Here is an 8,164-nt window from a genome sequence, read left to right as displayed (position 1 = left end):
CTTTGTTCTGTGAGTCAGAGGAGGAAGAAAGACAAAGGAGGAGGAGCAGTGTTCACTTTGATTTTTTTTCCTGAAAATCTGGGTTTTTTTTAATGTGGGAAATGGGTACAACAAGAAAAAAATTATGGTTGTATTTTGAAGATTATTTTCTTATTCCAGATCCATATGCCTTAATGCAAAGTCCTCCAATATTCAAGACAACATCTATTCTTTCGTACTGGATTTTTTATGATATTTGTTTTATAGTATTTTAGCAAGTTGAGAGAGGCTATATCTAGTCTATATCTCCTTGTCCAAGAAAACTGAGATTGGTGTCACCTGAAAGAAAAAAAGAAGCCCGACACTGCAATCATTTTAGCAATTGCATATCTAGACCTGGTTGGTATTCACAGAATAAGAATCATATGGAATTTTATAGAAAAAGAAAAATTTCCCCCAAATAGCTCTGGGGACTAGCATGATAAAGCTGGCTGCCTACATTGTTCAAAGAAACTAGGAAGGCCTCTATCTTCCTTTGGTATATAATAACTTATTAGTATTCTTCATGCATTTTCAACCAGGAATTTGGTAGCAAACACCCTTCTATTTGAGGCATGATCTATATTGAAGTCATTTGAGATTTTCAGAAATTCATTAGACAACTATCTCAGCACAAACTATTATTTTTATTTGTAATGCACACATCATTGTGTTAGGAGAAAGGTAGTCTTTTGTAGACATCCAGTAATGTGGCATTTACTTATTTCTTATACCACGTCATGTTTCCGAATTCTCTTAGTGTTAATACATATTGATATACAATTTATTGACATTGGAAATTAAGTTTATCTATATGCATTAAATTCAAACTAACAAACATCCTTCAAAGAAAAAATTGGCTGGGAGCATATAAAGAAGTCTACGAAATACAGAAGCAAATGTGTCTTGGGAATTTTATTTACCTGAAACTAGTATCAAACTAGAAATATGTTTTATAGTACATGCATATAATTATACTTTACAGCTATTTCATTTTCGGCCAGTGTTCGGGTAATGAAAATGTTTTTTGCTTTTTATGGGTCCAGAGACCCATTTTCAAAATGGAATCTACTCTTTTAAATGAAGAGTTCTTTTAAAATGAAATAGCAGAAAAGTGTAGAAATTTGGAACACAGGAAACAAACTCATAAAGTCCCATTTTATTTAGAAAGCTCTACATTTTATTTTCAATGTGTCTTTCTTTCTTCTAAATAAAAGGAAATAATTTACAATACTCAATTTAATGTAGTGTTCTAAATGGCCCAGTGTCACAGACAATACTCTACATCATAAACAAAAGTGCACAGTAATTGTCCTTGGAAGTTGGAAGTGAAATGCATCATAACAAAGCAAAATTCATTATTTTTTCCACGGGCTGGATAATGTTAATGTGTCTCAGTTGTGTTTAAACCATAAGTAAAGTACACTTCTGCTGGGTTAACTTCATTATGCTTGACTAAATGATTCAGGGAATAAAGCAGCTTAAATTTACTTAAGCAATTTGTTTGAATTATTCAATGTAATGTAACTGTGATGATATATATTTTTTAAAATTTCAACTAAAAGTTCATTTTCACATGATAGAGAAACTACTCTTAGTGTAAAACAAAAGTAAAATGAGCAAAATGAAAGCAAAAATCATAAAGGAAGAAGGGAAAAAGGATGATAATACCAGATACAGCATAAAATGTTTTCCAGATATCACACATACATATTTTCCTTTCTCAACTTTTTGAGGATGCACATTATTCCAATCTTTTTTATACAGCCCAAACTGCTACTAACATTATATAATGTATCCTTTCTTTGCTTTGTTGTCTCAGATAATTTTTCATGGTTTCCAGTTTTCAAATTTAGTAAGTCTGCTATAAAGAAAAAACAAAAATAACTAAGGATAATATTACAACTACATATGGAAGAAAGTACTTGGAGGTTACTGCACCAAGGCATGGAACATGGCTAATTCCTCACTGTCCGGAAAGGATGAAGTCCTTGCCAATAAACTTCAAAGAATGTGAACAATCTCTGAGAAATTTGGCATTAAGCTTTTCTATAGACAGTATACGAAATCTCATCCACTCAGAGCCACTGAAGTGACAGTGCAAGAATGGGTCAAAATAACCACCAATGAAACATATTATCATTAACTGTGCTTCAAATCACTGGCTTGATGATACATTGAAAAGACCTAAATCTAGTGGAAAGGTTTCATGAGGCCTCATTTTCCCATAATAATTTGGTACAGAGTTAATGAGTTCATTCTAGTCCTCTGCCTTCAATTCCCTCTTTCTGTGTGTTTTTTCCTCTAGTGGAGAAGTAGACACTCCAACACAGGTCACAGGGACTGCAGAGGGAAACATCTGTCTAATGATGGGAATTCCACTGATTTTAGAAATATAGTAATAATTAAAATGTGTAGGAGGGGCTTCCCTGGTGGCACAGTGGTTGAGAATCTGCCTGCCAATGCAGGGGACACGGGTTCGAGCCCTGGTCTGGGAAGATCCCACATGCCGCGGAGCAGCTGGGCCCGTGAGTCACAACTACTGAGCCTGCGCGTCTGTGCTCCGCAACAAGAGAGGCCGCGATGGTGAGAGGCCCGCGCACCGCGATGAAGAGTGGCCCCCACTTGCCGCAACTAGAGAAAGCCCTCGCGCAGAAACGAAGACCCAACACAGTCATAAATAAATAAATAGATAGATAGATAGATAGATAAATAAATAAATAAAAATTAAAAAGATGCCCAAGTGATTCACACATATATTAAAGTTTAGAGGTATTGACCTTGACCTTGTGATATAGCCTAGGAATGCCTATTCTTGACACAACCCCTGGAAATGAATAGTAACCAAATACATGCAGGAGGACTAGACCAATTAGGCCTGGTAGCATTTTAGAATTTTATTCTCCCTTCTCGGATCCTTAGAGCCTCCTAGTCACAAATTTTCCCAAGCACAGACCCATTTATTGTGGGTCTATAAATAGTAATGAGTATATCTAGACAAGTAAGTCACTTTCAGGATTTAGGTCTTTATAAAAACAGAGATCTCAAATAAGACCTATTGCCTGTTTTGTTGTTGTTGTTTGTTTGTTTTGCTTTGTTTTCTATTCTATACAGGAAGACTAGCCACCTTGGTTGCTTCCTTACAACTACTCAAAAAGTCATTTAAGAGTCTCAGAGGAAGCACTGGAGATCCCTGCAAGACCAGGGCATATTTTCAGGGCATAAGAAGATTATAAAAATAAAGATTCCAATGCCCCAAAGGCTGATTTCTCCAGGAATCTGCATTTTAAAATGGACTGTTCTTTGTTCTTTTACAGATAAATTCACTATACCTGGCTTTATTCAAACCTGTGATTTTGCCTGTTTAGGAACTGACTGAATAGACTGGCCAATGAACACCTTCTTTCGTTCTCTGTTATCAGAAATTTACCTCACAGTGTGCATGCATTAGGGACTAATGTTCAGGGCAATGTTTTCCATTGAGGTCCATGAACCACCTGCAGGTACCTGGTATTCCTGTCAAAATTTCAGGTACCTTGGCCATACCCAACAAATGAGGATCACTGGATGGAACTGGCATTGTTTCTGTTTCCCCATGAACATCTAATACGCAACCAAGTCTGGAAACCACTTCTCTAGGGCATTACTTCTTAACCCTAGTTGCACATTAGAATCACGTGAGGACATTTTCAAGTATACTCTACTATGCTCCAAGCCCAGTGCTCTTGATTTATTTGGTCTGGGGAGTGGGGATGGGCATCCATCAGTATTAAATGTCCTATAGTGTTTCTAACCAGTTTTCTGGCTAACATAGCCTGCAACTGGTGATCACAAAATGAGTCTCCCTACATGAAAATAATCAGGTCAACATTGGTGCTTTGCCATCCTGAGTAACAGCACTTTCTACACCTTTAACCTTTTTCTGATGTTCACCTAATAACTCCCTCTCTGCTCATCGAAAGCCAAATAGATTCTGTCATTATAATTGCAGACCAGTGAAGAAATGCCCATCTTCAGAATCGAAAGAGAACAACTCCCAGCTATACTCTTACATATCTTGCTTTTGGATTCATTATCCTTAGCCACTGTTCCTTGCCTTCACAGGATTGTTACTATATTTCATTTTGGAGAAATGGAGCATATTCCAAGTGGAGGAAATGGTGCAGTAAGTGTAGTCTTCAGGAAAATGTCATAAGTGACTTCTTTTCATTCATGAAGCAGGTCATGAATAATAGTAGGAAGGCATGAGATTCTTATTCTATTTCTCTCTTTGTCATTTTAGCAATCATACCATGTAGCTTCTTTGTCAAAAAAAAAAAACAGGCAGAATTATCATTATAACAGGTGCAATAACAGGTGCAGTTTGATGGATAGCTATCATATTAAAAAGCTCTGTCTAAATCACAAAGATTATAAATAAAGTAAGGGCCCTACCAGAGGTAGATGTAAGAAGAAACTCTGTAGTTTATATCCTTTTGTAAAGTAAAAAGGAAATTGGTTTCTATTTTTTTAAGTACATGTTTTAGGATAGGGTTTATAAAGAAAGATGTATATTTATGCAGGCACAATAATTTTATATAATGGATTAGACAAAAGAGATCTTAGAAATTCTCTAGCACTCATTTACTTGTTTACACGTGAGAAGAAGATAAAGACCATTGGAGATTCTATGACCTTTTTCTTACACTGTAGTTAGAAGCAGGTTCAAAACAAAAAGTCAAGTGTCCTGACTTCTAGCCAGTGTTCTTCCCCCACTCCCCAAATCTCCTTTGTCTTTGAAAGGATAAATGTAATTAAGTATAGGAATTTGACATTTAGATTCATACCATGAAATCAGGTTTTTTAAAGGTGGGATTGATTTTTAAGGTGCAAAAGATCACTAATTCATGAGCATTTAAATATCTAAATTAGATGTAATAATACATTTTATTGAAGATTTAAAATGGCCTGGGCTTTTAATGTTAATAGTTTTCAAACATCTCCTAATAGGTAGGCCAATTAATGCGGAATGAATACATAGCACCATTATTTAAATAATGTGAAAGTTAAATGTGCTTCTTATCTTATTTTTTCCTTTATTCTGAGATACTGTCTAAGTGGTGGTTTGCATCTGGTAACTTTTCCTAGTCACATGTTGTTTTTGTAGTGCAGTTTGTAAATAAAGCAGGACTTGCAGCAGGTTCAACTTGAAAAATAAAACCTGTGGCCAACAGTATCCTGAAAGGCTGGTTAGATGGCAAGTGGATAGAAAGAGGCTTGGCAAATTACCTACCCCCTCTTCTCCTAATTCCCTAATTTGTAAAATGGGACTTACAACTATTCCTTTTTCAAGAGATAATTTGTGTAAAGATTCAATATTTACATTTTAAAGATCCCATTCAAATTGTCAAGGGCAACTTTTGTAGCTATTTGCTTTTGAGATGTTTTTTGAAGGAAAAAAAAAGAAAGGCAGCATCTTTACTAGTCTGGGTAGAGTAGGATTAAAAAGTTCTTAATGCAAAATAGTTATATAAGAGTAAGTTTTTTGTATTCCATATAAAATTTTATCAACAATAATCATTTAAATAAGTAAAACCTTGTTTGAAATAAAGATAATCTGTTTAAGGAAAGTTGAAATGCTTTCTCAAGGAAGTCTGACGTGTGATAAATTGAATAAGAGAATTGAAAGTTTGATTCAGAATACTTACTAGCTGTGAAAGGTTGGGGAAAATTATAGATGTACGTTGCCCAAATGTTTTCATAAACGTAGGCCAAGACTCAAAAAGAAGGCAGTGCACTCAGAAATATAATAGCCTAGAGCCAATTCATTATCCAGTGAAAAGAAATAAAAATGATTACCTCACTGATCTAAGTACTAATTGCACATTTGCAGATTTAACATTTTCCCCAATAATTTGTGAGAGGCACATTTAGCTAGTGAGTAAACCTAGCTAGCTGCCTGCCCAGCAAGCGAAATGCCACGTGGCTTTTTTGTTCCATATACATTATTTCATATGCTATAATGCTGAGGTTGCGATTTTAAAACAAAACAAATTTATAAATGCTTATTTTTTTTAAAAAAGCACACTCAAAAGAAATAACTGGGGCTTCCCTGGTGGCGCAGTGGTTGAGAATCTGCCTGCCAATGCAGGGGTCACGGGTTCGAGCCCCGGTCTGGGAAGATCCCACATGCCGCAGAGCAGCTGGGCCCGTGAGCCACAATTACTGAGCCTGCGCGTCTGGAGCCTGTGCTCCGCAACAAGAGAGGCCGCGATAGTGAGAGGCCCGCGCACCGCGATGAAGAGTGGCCCCCGCTTGCCGCAACTAGAGAAAGCCCTCGCACAGAAGCGAAGACCCAACACAGCCATAAATAAAAATAAATAAATAAAAATTGTAAAAAAAATACACATAACATAAAAAAATTAAAAAAAAAAAAAGAAATAACTGGCATTGCTGTAGAGAGTAAATATTACATAAACCCAGGAGTTCTAAGAAACTCGTAGAGAGGGGCTAAATCAAGGGCTGGAGAGCCTCGTGGGGCAGGCAGTGCTGAGGGCGCGGCAGCACAGGTAGAGGCAGTGCACCAAGGGCCAGTCAGACCCTGACTGGTGTGTCTTCTTCTTGCACGTGGTCACAGTGTTGCCCAGGTGGATGGCAAGCTGGCGGGTGTAGAGGAAGGCACGCTGGTAGCAGACACTGGGGCCCAGGGCCAGCAGCTTGGCTAGGGTCAGCTGCATGAAGCTGAGGAGGGGCAGAGCGCTCCAAGAGGTGAACCTGCAGTTCCTCAAGTACGTGACGTACGTTTGTTGAGGGCTGGATGAGGAAGGCATCCTTCTTGCGCCGCAGACTCTTATGAGCACCAGGAAGGCCAGCACTCGCAGCCTCTCTTCACTCCTGCTCCACAGGACCACCGTCCTTGTGGGCAGCATGAGGCACCACGGCCACCAACTGCATGACTGAGCTCTGGTAAGCCTTGAGGTCCACATGGAACTACCCTCCCTCACCCAGTGGACTGCTGGATGGCCGCAGCACTCAACTGCTGTCCTTCAGGGCTTTTCCAAACAACAGCTTGTGGAGGCAGCTGAAGAGAGCTCTGATGGAGAAGGTGGGCAGAGCACTGAACACAGCACTGTCGACGACCTGGAATTTGCTGGCCTCGGTACCTTGCTGGTCTCCTTGGGTGGTGGGCAGGACAGCTTGGAACACTTGCACAACTTGGTGGCACAGCTCTGGAGTAAGGGGCTGCTTTGCCTGCTGCCTACTTCCACGTCTTGACCCTGGTGAGGGTCACTGGGGCAGCAGCCCTCTTCACTCTGGGGACCTCGTCCTTACCCTCCTCAGCTTCCTCCTCCTCACTGCTTCTTCCTGCAGGTCTGGCGAGGAGTGGAACGGCTCCTCTTCACCCTTAGAGCTGTCCAAGTGGCTAACGTTCAGCAGGCTCTGGGCGTTCTCCTGCAGGACCTTGTGGAACTCAGAATCTTGTCCTCCAGCCAGGAGAGCTGCTCCTTGTGCCAAAGGCATGGCCTTGATACTGGCTGGTTGGGGGGCTCCTGCCTGGCCAACCTACCTCTCTGTAGCTCTGTGCCTTTTCTGTCTCTAGTGTCATTATCTATTTGTTTACTTGTTTACTTATCTATTGCTTATTTGCTTATTTATTAGTGATTAAACAATGAGGCTTTTGGTCAATTTGTTTTGTTTTTCTGTTGGCAGCAGTTGGTGTAAGGAGATGTTAAAAAATCAGAATTACAGGGGCTTCCCTGGTGGCGCAATGGTTGAGAATCCGCCTGCCAATGCAGGGGACAGGGGTTCGAGCCCTGGTCCGGGAAGATCCCACATGCCGCGGAGCAGCTAAGCCCGTGCGCCACAACTACTGAGCTCGCCTGATGCAACTACTGCAGCCTGTGCGCCTAGAGCCCGTGCTCTGCAACAGGAGAGGCCACCACAATGAGAAGCCTGCGCCCCGCAACAAAGAGTAGCCCCCGCTCACTGCAACTAGAGAAGGCCCGCGTGCAGCAGCGAAGACCCAATGCAGCCAAAAATTAAATAAATGAATAAATAAATTTATAAAAAAAAAAAAATCAGAATTACAGACCTCAGTTTTACCTCAATTTCCATATAGTTTTCATAGCAGATGAAACATAATCACATATATTTTAAAAAATAGTTT

General features: G+C 39.6%; 1 pseudogene; it reads right to left on the bottom strand.

Annotated features, from left to right (window-relative positions):
• Positions 1 to 274: 274 nt before the first annotated feature.
• Positions 275 to 7,603, bottom strand: LOC103007459 (nucleolar complex protein 2 homolog; annotated as a pseudogene).
• Between the last annotated feature and the right edge of the window lie 561 nt (positions 7,604 to 8,164).

This window comes from Balaenoptera acutorostrata, chromosome 7 (genome assembly GCF_949987535.1).
Source record: "Balaenoptera acutorostrata chromosome 7, mBalAcu1.1, whole genome shotgun sequence".
NCBI classification, from domain to species: domain Eukaryota; kingdom Metazoa; phylum Chordata; class Mammalia; order Artiodactyla; family Balaenopteridae; genus Balaenoptera; species Balaenoptera acutorostrata.
Note: the sequence above shows the minus strand (reverse complement) of the source record. Positions and strands in the feature narration are given on the sequence as shown.